This window comes from Mirounga leonina, unplaced genomic scaffold (genome assembly GCF_011800145.1).
Source record: "Mirounga leonina isolate KUSES-001 unplaced genomic scaffold, KU_Mleo_1.0 Mir_54, whole genome shotgun sequence".
NCBI classification, from domain to species: domain Eukaryota; kingdom Metazoa; phylum Chordata; class Mammalia; order Carnivora; family Phocidae; genus Mirounga; species Mirounga leonina.
The window spans coordinates 6,734,646-6,746,512 of record NW_023270812.1 but is presented as its reverse complement, the minus strand read 5'-3'; the positions used below and the strand labels follow the sequence as shown (position 1 = coordinate 6,746,512).

Genomic DNA, 11,867 nt, shown 5'->3' with positions numbered 1-11,867 from the left:
GCTTTCAATTATACAAGTAGGTGATGTGGGAGACCTGGGTTGCTATTTTAGCTCTGCTACTAACTAGCTGCACTTTGGACAAATGTCTTCATCGCTCTGAGTTTTCATTTGCCTGTGTATAAAAAGGTAAACACGAGACCTCCGACTTATGATTGCTGTGAAGATTAAAGGAGGTGACTGAGGTAAAGGTAGGCACCCCAAGTGGCCACAGCACCATTAGCCACAGTGACTGTCATGGCAATAATAGTCATAGAGATAATGCCCAGCTATCTTCCACCTTGAGTGAAAATTGAGTAAGAAACTGACACACTGTTATGAGAGGTATAAGTTGAATACATGAAATCATTTCCTGACCTGAGAGTGACAACTGACAAACTTGGAGTCTGCGATTCTCCTGAATGGTCCCTATAATAGAACCCTTTCCATGAGTTAGCCATGGCTTTGCTATGGCTCTACAGGAAGGTAATGAGATAGATGGGTTGGTATGTAGTAGAATACATGTCTATGATCCTATGACTAGGCACTGGGAGCTGGAAATGGTACGAGTCAAATTCTCGCTCCTCTGTTCCATGTTCAGACTGGATGGCAACATGCCCTCTAAGCCAGAGGGAAAGGAGATTTCACATAAGAAATCATTTCCAGGTCAACAGCACTATTTGGGAGGAGCACTGTGGATGGCTGTGCATTCCTGAGTCATGCATTCTCTTACAAAGGGTAGTGAAAGAACTACTTGGTTACTTTGGATTTTTTTTTTTGCCTCGTCATAAATGTTCAGTTAGCAGCTGCTCAAGGGAACGCATGCCAACCTTTCTGCATTTAAGTATCTTTACCATTGGGAGCTCAGAGTAAAGCCTGAAGATCGCGGAGGAACTAGACACCACCACTCTACAATTTTAAACCAGGAACTCACGAAGTGCTGGTCAAGTGTGGGTGGGGACTGCTGCTTTGGGAACTTCCAGACACCCACTAAGGTACTTTTCTGCTTTTTAGTGTAGAAAGAGTGACCTTAAAAGCATTTTGTATAAAAAGGGAAGCAGAGACTTGAATCACTATCCCATGTTCTGGAGGTCTGGAGGCAAAAATCATTTGAAATGTGTGGGGAGATAGAAGAGCAAAGGGATGATTCTTACATAAGTTAGGATGCTCCTACCTTATTGCAGGATTCAAAAGCCTAAAGATAGAGTCTAGAGGAGGAAACCTATGTCATGATGGAGAACAGTCGTATTGGGGGTTCCTAAAAGGGGTTATGGGATCTTTATGGCCCCAGCACGCAGCTCTTCTACCGTGTTGCCCTGGATGAGCTGGGACCATGGCACAAAATGTTTCTGTCCTGAGGACTGACTGTTTTTGGGAATTCCAAATCCTATGTGTTACTTTTGAATTTTTTTTTTTTTTTTGGTTATGGAATAAATGTTTAAAATTGTAAAGAAATTTAGAGAGAATTTAGCTCAAGCCAATATTTTAATTTTTAAGGTAACTTTTTTTTTTCTGATTATACTGTTTATTGTAGAAGAGGTGGTAAACAAAGCAAAGGATGAAGAGAACAGTCATGTATCCTCTCCCTACCAAGAAATAGCCATCACTGCCATTATGTGCTTCCTTGTGTGTACTTAATCACACACATTAGTGCACGAGTAAGACTCTATCACATATGTTCTATACCTTGATTTTTATTTTTTAAAAAATATTTTATTTATTTATTTGACAGAAAGAGACACAGCAAGAGAGGGAACACAAGCAGGGGGAGTGGGAGACGGAGAAGCAGGCTTTCCGCCGAGCATGGAGCCCGATGTGGGGCTCGATCCCAGGACCCTGGGACCATGACCTGAGCTGAAGGCAGACGCTTAACGACTGAGCCACCCAGGCACCCCTATACCTTGATTTTTAACTTGATTTTATATTTTGATAATTTTATTATGACCTTAAAATGCTCTCATTCATTTAAATGGCAACATTATATTCCATCATAGTAATAAAACATAATTTATTTGACCATTTTTATATTGGTGGACATTTAACTTATTTCCGTCTCTCCATAACTATTAAACACACATTTAAAATATCTAGGTATTTATGTTTCTTCCTGTCTTTAATTATCTTCTTAGGTTTAGTCCCTAGTATTAAAAAATGATTAGGTCAAGTCTGTGAATATTTTAAAATCGAATTGGCATACCGATGTTTGTGTTAAAGAAAGGAACTGAAGGCAAGAAATCTAGAATGTTCTGGAGATCACACAGTTCTTCAGTGCCAAAAGCATGCCCTGAACCCAGATCTCCCGACTCCCCAGCAAAGCTCTCTCATCTGGGCTTCAGGCTCCAGTAAAAGAGAAGGAAGCAAGAAATTGTGTTAATCAATGCATGCTGTATTCTTTTTCCCAGGAAAAAGTCCTGCTGAAGTGTTTATGTATTCTCAGATTGTGTGTGTGTGCGCACGTGTGTGTATGTGTGTGTGTGCACTAATAAAAATCATTCAATGACTTGGGTCGAAAGGCTTTCTCTGGGGCAAATTCCTATTTACCCTGATGTCTAAGCAAAATATAGTTTCAGGCAATTAAAATAACTGAAGTAGAAAAAAATTCAGTTATCTGTGTTGTATTTTTGGTAACTTCCATTTAGAGAATTGCATGTGAAGTTAAGGCTGGCATATTTAGGTTGAGGGAGTAAAACCTTCTGAGTTGACCAAGGTAGGGTAATTGCAAATTTCCAATGCTGGCTGCAAATTTAAGACATTAAAAAGAGATTTGCAAGTTTTAAGTATATACCAAGAAGGCACAAGACCTTGTTCTAAAATAATAACTGTGGCTTTAATAAAATGTAGAAGCTAAGAGCTTCCTGGGATTATAAGGAAAGATATTTTTATGTTTGGAAGACACTTTTGTAATTTGCATATTTATTGGGGCTCTTGCTGAGGAGAAGACCAAGGACAAACAGGGTCCTAACTCGGTGCAGGTCTATTAACACTGTGTGCCAAGTCCAAGGTCTTCTTATGATTTTGACATAAAAATAATTGCATGGTAGAGTCTGTGGTGGAAAATGCCCCCTCCCCACCCATGTGCTGCCAGCAGGGAGAGCTGACTCTTCCAGACTCTTAGGAGAGGTGTCCTCAGGGCACTGCTACCAATCTGGGCCAACTGAGGTCAACTTTCCACAAGGACCTCATAACCCATAGGCTCATGTTACTCCAGGGAAGGACGGTTCTTTTCCAACCTGTTAAGTTTTCCTGTCTCTTCTTCTCACCCTTTCATATACTTCCATTGCCTTTTCACTGCCTAGCTGTTCCAGCTGACCAGTATAGATTTAGAGATCGTGAGAAATTGGGGGGAAAGTTTATTTTATTTCTGGATTAGTAGTGAATCCTTTTGCCACTGAGAAGAACTGTAGTTGTCGTGCTGTTATTGATACATCAATGGGAATGGATAGGATTCTGTGCTTTAGGGCACACAGACTGAGGGAGTCCCACTTCCAATACTATGCGATCGTGGGCAAATGGTATAATTTCTCTGGGCCTCGGTTCCCTCATCTGTAAAGTAGGAACAGCAATACTTGCCTCATTGGGTGGTGAAGATAAAATGTGATAAAGCAGATACATTGTTTAACACACAGCTCGGGATTCAGTAAGCAGCCTGCCAATGCTGTTACTAACTATCGGCACTGTGATTCTCCTCCCTTGGGAGTTCGTTCTTCCCAGGCAATATCACATTATAGTGACCATTTCTTCAAAATACTACTTGTCACTGAATGATTCTTAATGTAGCCACCAACATGTTCTGTTTTGTTTTTAAAATTATGGTTGGACGTGCATTTTTTTGTCTTTTGATATATCAAAACCAAATTAAATGAGCTACATTACTAATTGTTGATGCAAAAGTCATAATGTTCATGTTCCACAGAAAAGCAAACCTAACAATTTCTGAGAATTTTGCTATCATCACAGGTGAAGTCCTTTCACTTCTGTAGTTCATTTGATAAAATGACATTTAGGAGCTGTGTTATAAGATAATATGGAGATTTCCAGATTAAGTATAGGCTACAGATGAAAGTGAATAGGAGAATAAGAGGAAGAACAAAAAGATCTAAGTTGTACAAGGTGAGGGAACTGGAATACCCCTATAGAAGAAGAGCTGAGAAGAGGCTTAGCTCTGGTTTTGGAGAGGTGGAAGTGACCGCCACTGGGTGGGATGTTTGTGACAGACAGTAAAGGCACATGCATGGAGGAGACTATGCCTTTTAAGAGGTATGCTTACCTGATGCAAGACTCTTCCCAGCTATCAGGCACAAGAAGAATAATGAGTATAAAAGATTAGTTAACCCTATGGCAGTGGATTATGTCACAAGAGAGTAAGGCTTCTCCTTGAAAGATGTGTGAGGTTGGTCCCATACCAACTAGAGAGGTCGTTACCAAAAATGGAAGATTACCCCCTAGAGGCACTTGGAGAAAACTGCAGGCACATGACCCTTAATGTAAAGACATTTAATGGAGAGGTGAGGGAACACATCTCCTTCAGAAACGGAGCCATCTGCTGCCACCATCACCTTGTCTTCTCCAGGCTGAAGAATGGTGGTACTTCCTTTCTTTCTCTAAACCAGGTTCCTGAACATCAAATGGGAAGCCATGCACTGTAGTTAATTTTATCCTAAGTTTGCTCAGTGTAATGTATCCTCATCATGACTGTTTTTATTAATTAAAAAAGGTACGACCAGAATTAACTTCTCATTTAAATCCGTATTGCTGCACATTTTTGTTTTTTTTTTTTGTGATATTTTGTCCAAAGAAGGTTCAGCAGAGCACCTAGAGAAAAATTAATAACTAATAACAAAATTAGGAACAAGTAGACCTACCCTTCTGGATTTCAAAAGAAAGAGGAAATAACCATGTATACCATTGAATGGTATTAGCTTCAGTTCTGGAAGTGTTTATTCAAATATCAGCATCCTTTGCAATTGGCAAAATCAGTACGTGAACTTTCAAACTTTCAGACTGAAAATTAATCCATATTTTGTGCTAGAATATTATGGCCACAACCTCTAGTACTCCATGAAAGTTAGGAAGGGAAAGCACTTGAAAAAATCTCATTTGAAAATATTCATGTAGGTGACCAGAGAATATAGTTCACAGAAAAAAAAGTGAGAATTTGAAATGGATTCATTTGCTCTTTTGGTAAAGGTGGTCCTCCCTGGACCTGAGGAAAAGCTCAGCTCCATCTAAGAGGTGAATACGTAAGGAATCATAGCTGACCCAAAGGAAAGTCATATTTTCACTAACAAAAAAAAAAAAAAAAAAGACTCAAAGTCTTTTTCGGGTGGGCTTTTTGTTTTGTTTGTTTGAATTAGAATAGGGACACAAGCAGAATCCATTCAGTGCTTTGACAGATGTATTTTGGACTGCCTCTAATGATTCCTATAGGATACTTCAACATCTGTGATTTGGACCCTACCCTGCAGTTACATGGAAGAATAAGCCATAGACAGAAGACACTGAAGGTCAATATCAAAGGCAGGGTACAAAAGAATGTTCAAAATAAAGACAATCAGTTGATAAAATTAATATCACAGAAAAAAGTACTGTGTTCATGTGGGAACACGTGGGACCAACACTGGAAAGAGTCACTGCCACAATTATCATGATCATCATAATAATATTATTGGGGGTGAAAACTTTTTGTCTCATCTAATAGTCCACAAATCACCTTTGCACACACTATCATCGTCAAAAGTGGCTTAAGGGACACTCTGGAAAACAGTATGGAGGTTCCTCAAAAAGTTGATAATAGAGCTACCCTACGACCCAGCAATTGCATTACCAGGTATTTAGCCCAAAGATACAAAGGTAGTGATCTGAAGGGGCACCTGCTCTCTAGTGTTTACAGCAGCAATGTCCACAATAGCCAAACTATGGAAAGAGCCCAGATGTTCTTTGACAGATGAATGGATAAAGAAGATGTGGTATATTTATACAATGGAATATTATGCAGCCATCAAAAAGTGAAATCTTGCCATTTGCAACAACATGGATAGAACTAGAGGGTATTATGCTAAGTGAAATAAGTCAATCAGAGAAAGACATTTATCATATGATCTCACTGATATGTGGAATTTAAGAAACAAGGCATAGGATTATAGGGGAAGAGAGAAAAAAATGAAACAAGACAAAATCAGAGAGGGAGACAAACCATAAGAGACCCTTAATCTTAGGAAACAAATTGAGGGTTGCTGGGGGGGAGGGGGTGGTGGGGGGTTGGATAACTGGATGATGGACTTTGGGGAAGGTATGTGTTGTAATGAGCACTGGGTGTTATACAAGATTGATGAATCACAGACCTGTACCCCTGAAACAAATAATACATTATATGTTAATTAATTGAATTTAAATTTTTTAAAAAGTGGCTTACAGGAGATAGTGGGGTTGGTTTTAAAGGACATGGGACTTCCAAAACTCCATGGAAATTTCAATCTTTTCAGAGCTTTGGGTAGAATCAAGATAGGTAAATCCAGCCCTTGATTTTATGACAAACTGTATAACTGATAATTTTAGAAAAATTGTAGCTTTTCTAACATGATTAAAATGGACAACTTAATGTTAAATTATTTTCAAGTAAATCCTATCTTCTTAATTTAGCTATGTTTGAAGTTTTAGCCTAAATATCATTGACTTGGGAAGATTATAACTAGAAGGAGCTCAACACAGTTATAAAGTACTTTTCAGGGTGCCTCGCTTAAGCATCTGCCTTCCACTCAGGTCATGATCTCAGGGTCCTGGGATCGAGTCCTTCACTGAGGCCCTCATCGGGCTCTTTGTTCAGCAGGGAGACTGCTCCTCCCTCCCCTCTGTCCCTGCGCCCCCTCCCCCCGCCCCCTGCTTGTGCTCTCTCTTGCTCACTCTCTCAAATAAATAAATAAAATCTTTTATTAAAAAATAAAGTGTTTTTCATTCGTAAAGAAGGTTACATTTTATTATTCACGTATGTTTCCAAACAATGACGTGATGTATGGCATCTGGGAGACAAACTTGGAAGGATCACGCAGACTGCGCTAAGTCGTGTTGCATTTGTGTTGAAGCTGGAACTCTGGTGTTTCCCTGAGTCAATCAAGCAGCCCCGTGATAAATTTATGGGATTTTCACATCTCATAAACAAACTGTGAGAAGGCCTTATTGAGTATAGGAGATAAAATTTTCTACAAGTATTCATAAAATTTAGTCATAATAACGGCAAAGGAAAGCCTTAGGTTTATTTTGTTGGAAAAGCAGAAGTTTTAATGGCTATAACTTTATGCTTCATAAGCTAAGTGAAACAACAGTTTTTTTGATTGTAGAGAAGTGTTAGCTCTCCTTCTGCAACAGGGGATTATCAGCTCCAAATAATGTCATTACCCAAGTTGTCACAGTGATCCATATTCTGCTTATAAGAAGCTATAATTTCAATTGTTAGAAAATACTTTTGGAACTTTATTCAGATGAAGAAGCATGGAGATTTTAACACAAATACAATAATATGTTGATGACTCCTCTCTTTCGGATCTCTTGAAATCCAGTAACAGACATTATGGTGGACTAGTTTTGCTAAAAAAAATAGCATATAGGAAAGTAAGAATATTGTATCAGATCTGGAATTTTGTCCAACATGGTACTCATTCGGCCAGATACTAGATAGTAATAAGTAGACTATGCTTAATTCAAAATGGAACATTTTACAGTGACGTGCTTGGGAAACGTATCCCCTACCAGCACAGATGGCATAAAAATGCTTAGCGATTCTTTTTTTCAGACTTCATGTCATGCTGTGGGAAGATATGGCTGAAATAAATACATTTTATTTTGTTTTGTGACATTTTTGCATATGATTTAATTATAGAGAGAAGGGCACACAGAGAGCGTCACTATTAAGTGGGATCCATTATACGCTTAAGAGCAAATTCAAATCTTTTGTTGAGCACATTTTTGGGAAATAAATTGTTCACGCCATGTAAATAATATGACATTTGGTTGCAGTCAATTTAGTTTATGTATCTTGCCCAAAGGAACAGGTGATTCAAAGTTTAATTTGCCCCTCGTCTACTTATTCTTAATAACTTGGCACGGTAAGCAGTTCTTGGGATATCAATATACCAATTAACGAAATAATTCTTTCTCTGCTGTTGAAATAAAGAGTTGATTCTCATCTCCATTTTTGTTGTGGTGGTGGTGCAGGGCAAACGGAACAGGCAACATAGTCACAGAGGAAAGCGGGGCGAGAAGCACACTCAGTGGCGCTCCAGCAGATACAGAGGAAATGAGCTCAGACCTGTTTGCGTGCGTCGACCGAGGACAGACACTGCCCAGCACCCCCAGGCCAGCTCGCAGGCGCTCCGGCCCACCGGGGCCAAGGAAGTTGGGCTTCTGTATTACTCATCACAACGCATCTGTCTCATATTAAATTTGCATTTGGAAGGATTAGGGGAACTTGCTGGCAGAACCAGTGAAAACTTCAAATAAGAAAAACTGTTTTCTGTTTGAGTCATAAAGTTTTTTCAATACATTCGGCATTTCATGAAGTTTGTAAAAAAAAAAAAATAGCTGATGGGCTTGCTGTCCATGCAACGATGCCTTTCTTTTGCTCATTATCTGCCCCACTGTCATAAATGAGCTTCCCTGACCCCTCACCTGGAGCACGACAGAGGTCTCTCAAATGCACTTCTCTTCCCATTCTCCCTGTTCTGTTGCACTCTCTCCCTCCAGGGACCTCTCTGCGGCCTGGTGGGCAAGTCTTGAATTTGGAACTCCCTCTTTGACTCCCCCAGCCTGGGTCAGCTGTCTCTCCTCTGGATGCCCTGGCACTCCCTACTCACCCCATCACAGCATTTATCACGAGGATGGAGGTTTCTGGTGCAGTTGCCCATTTTTCTCCCTGACAGGAGAGAGGGCTGTATCCTCTTCACCGGTGTATTTCGTGTATTTGGTACCTCTAGGTAACGATAAATAAGTGGTGGGTGACTGAATGAATGACGTCACTTGCTGTCAGCTTCTCCTCATCGAATTCGGCCTGAAGTCACACGCCTCAGCTCAGTATTGGGTGGATTCCAGGGAAGCCTCTGTCCTACGGCATCCTCAAGCCGTCACTCCCTCTGCTCCTCAGTCCCATTCCTTGTCCACGCTCTTGGCCAACTACACTGTTGTCCACGCTCTTGGCCAACTACACTGAATAGGTGCCACATCCCCTCTGCTTTTGTGCTTTTGCTATGCTGTTCCCTCTGCCTAGAATGAATGCATTTAATGTTCATCTGGAGAAATCGTAAGCCCTCTTTAGGGCTAGTCTTCATCAGACCTTTTCAAGGCTCCCATTTGGAATTAATATTGCCATCCTCCCTTGCGTTTTGTTTGTCCCTATGTAGCACTTGTCACACCTGTCAGTCCCTGCGGATAGGGACCAGATCTTTTTACTTAACTCTTATAGAACCTAGCACACATACAAGGCACTTAGGAGATGCTGAATTCATGCTTTAGGCATCAAACTTCTGTGAAGACAACAGCAGCAAATCCTTGTCTAGCACATCACAGTTTCCATCCATCATCCATCTCTCCATCCATCCATCCATCCATCCATCCATCCATCCATCCAACCATCCATCTATTCATCCATCCATCCGTCCATCCCCTGAGCTTACATTATCTTGTCATATCACCACAGCAGCTCCACAAGGATAGGATCAAAATCGAAGGTCAACTCCATGAGCCTCAGAATGGCTCACTGACTTGTCTGAGGCCACTCAGTTAACATCAATACCTGGATTTAAATCTAGGTTTCTGTCTTTAAGCCAGGTGGCCTGCCTAGTTAAGTAAGGTTTTAAAATCAAGTGTGATAAGGGACCCAGCTTGAGTGTAAGTTCTAAAACCAATATACCAGTGGATGAGGGATGGAACACATTTGAATACTGCAATAGTTATTAATCTGACAGTTTTGCAATCCGTTCCCAAGACTCTTGCTATAATGAAAGGTTTCACAAGATCATAAGGTAGCCTTGCTTGCTTTTCTGGTCACCCATGCAAGGGATAAGCACAAAGTTCCTTGCCATCACCACCAGAGCCCATAGAGGACAGATTGGATGTGGAGGGCAGACCGAAAGTCATGCCAGAATCTTTTCCTAACCTGGGAGGAAAATTCCACTGGGTAAAGTGGGTCCTCGGTCCCCAACTGGGGCCCCACTTTAGTAGCTCAGGGTGTGGGTGTGGGCAGGGGCCACATGGATGGCTACCTGGGTAATTCGAAGGATTAGGTGCTTGAGCAGGAGAGGAAGAATGGCAGAGATCAAATAGAAGCTGAAAAGATTGTGTCATGAACACAAGTGACTCAGATATTTGGAGGAATTTGAGGAGGATTAGGTTTATTGCAGAACAAATGGGAAGAGAAACAAACACACACTATTTTGTTTCATATTGTGACCCAGTTTCTACCTCCCAATTACCTTCCCTCATTATGCCCTTCTTCCTTAGATTTTTCAAAATATTTTAGGTCTCTTTCTTGTCAGACATTTTTTTTTTTAATGTGGAACTTTGTAGAATTGCACAATTACTCATGAGAACAGAAAAGCAAGAAATGAAAATCTGAAATAGTGTCTATTTAAGCAATTTCTGCTTATCTGAGATTGTTCTTTGATACATGACAACTTAAAAAATAAACTACATATTATTTACCTCTAAAACACAGTAGCCATAGGTTTAAGATAATCCAGATCTAAAAGTTCTGTTTTGCTTTGAAAATTCATCTTTGCAATTATTTGCTTACCTTCGTATTGTATAATAAAAGTTATTATTCACACCAAAAGGAATTTGGGCTGAGGGTCTAAATCTATTTTGCCATAAACTCTCTTAATAGATTTTAATTTTTAATACGTTACTAAAACCTTTTTAAACTACTCACAGACAATTTCTAAATTTACAAAATTCAATTTACAAAGTTAGATACAAGAATAAAATCATGTAAGAATATGGACAGTAATATGTTTAATACCATTCAAATCCTTAGCATTTAAATAGAGCTCAAGACTGGAGATGATGAAAAAGTAGTTGAATTGACAAAGAGGTGTGGAAACAGTCAAAAATCCCCTCGTGGGAGCTGCTAACCATGTTTTAGACTGTGGACACGGGAAGTATCCAATTATTTCAAAAGAAGGAGGTCAGGTCCTGATTTCCTCTAGTCCCTCCCTGCTGGGGTTACTGATGCCCTCCCCTTGCAGGCAGAGCTGTATTTGCTTCCTGGCAAAACTTGGTCAGAACAGAATTACATTAGCAGCCTGAGCTGATAAGATCTGAGTTAGTCTTGCTGTGTGGTCTCTAGTGGGTCTTAAGGCAGCCCCAGTTACCCAGCACTGTGTAGCCCTTTCTGGCCCTGCTGGGTTGGCAGAGTCTCCTAACTGGCTTTCTATCTCTATCATTTTGCTGTTACTTCAGTTTCACAGTATAGACAGGAGACCACCATGCTCTGCTTTGCTGGGGCCTGAATCCTCAACTAGCTCTTCCCAGTTCTGGGAGCCTCTTGTTCTTAGCCTTGGCTGCATATCAGTACCAGCTGGGAAGCTTTAAAAATGCTCAAGCCCAGGGGTGCCTGGGTGGCTCAGTCGGTTAAGTGTCTGCCTTCGGCTCAGGTCATGACCCCAGGGTCCTGGGATCGAGCCCTGCATCGGGCTCCCTGCTCATTGGGTAGTCTGCCTCTCCCCTTCCTCCCCTCCCCCCAGCTCGTGCTCACTATCTCTCTCTCTCTCAAATAAATAAATTCTTTTTTTAAAAAATATTTTATTTATTTATTTAACAGAGACAGAGATAGTGAAAGCAGGAACACAAACAGGGGGAGTGGGAGAAGGAGAAGCAGGCTTCCCGCGGAGCAGGGAGCCCGATGC

The 11,867-nt window shown here is 40.6% G+C and overlaps 1 long non-coding RNA gene across 1 annotated transcript; it reads left to right on the top strand.

Annotated features, from left to right (window-relative positions):
- Positions 1-673: 673 nt before the first annotated feature.
- LOC118001835 lies at positions 674-8,512 on the top strand. Its single transcript, XR_004676854.1, has 2 exons — positions 674-971; positions 8,185-8,512. It is a non-coding gene; the product is annotated as an uncharacterized LOC118001835 (long non-coding RNA).
- Positions 8,513-11,867: the final 3,355 nt, after the last annotated feature.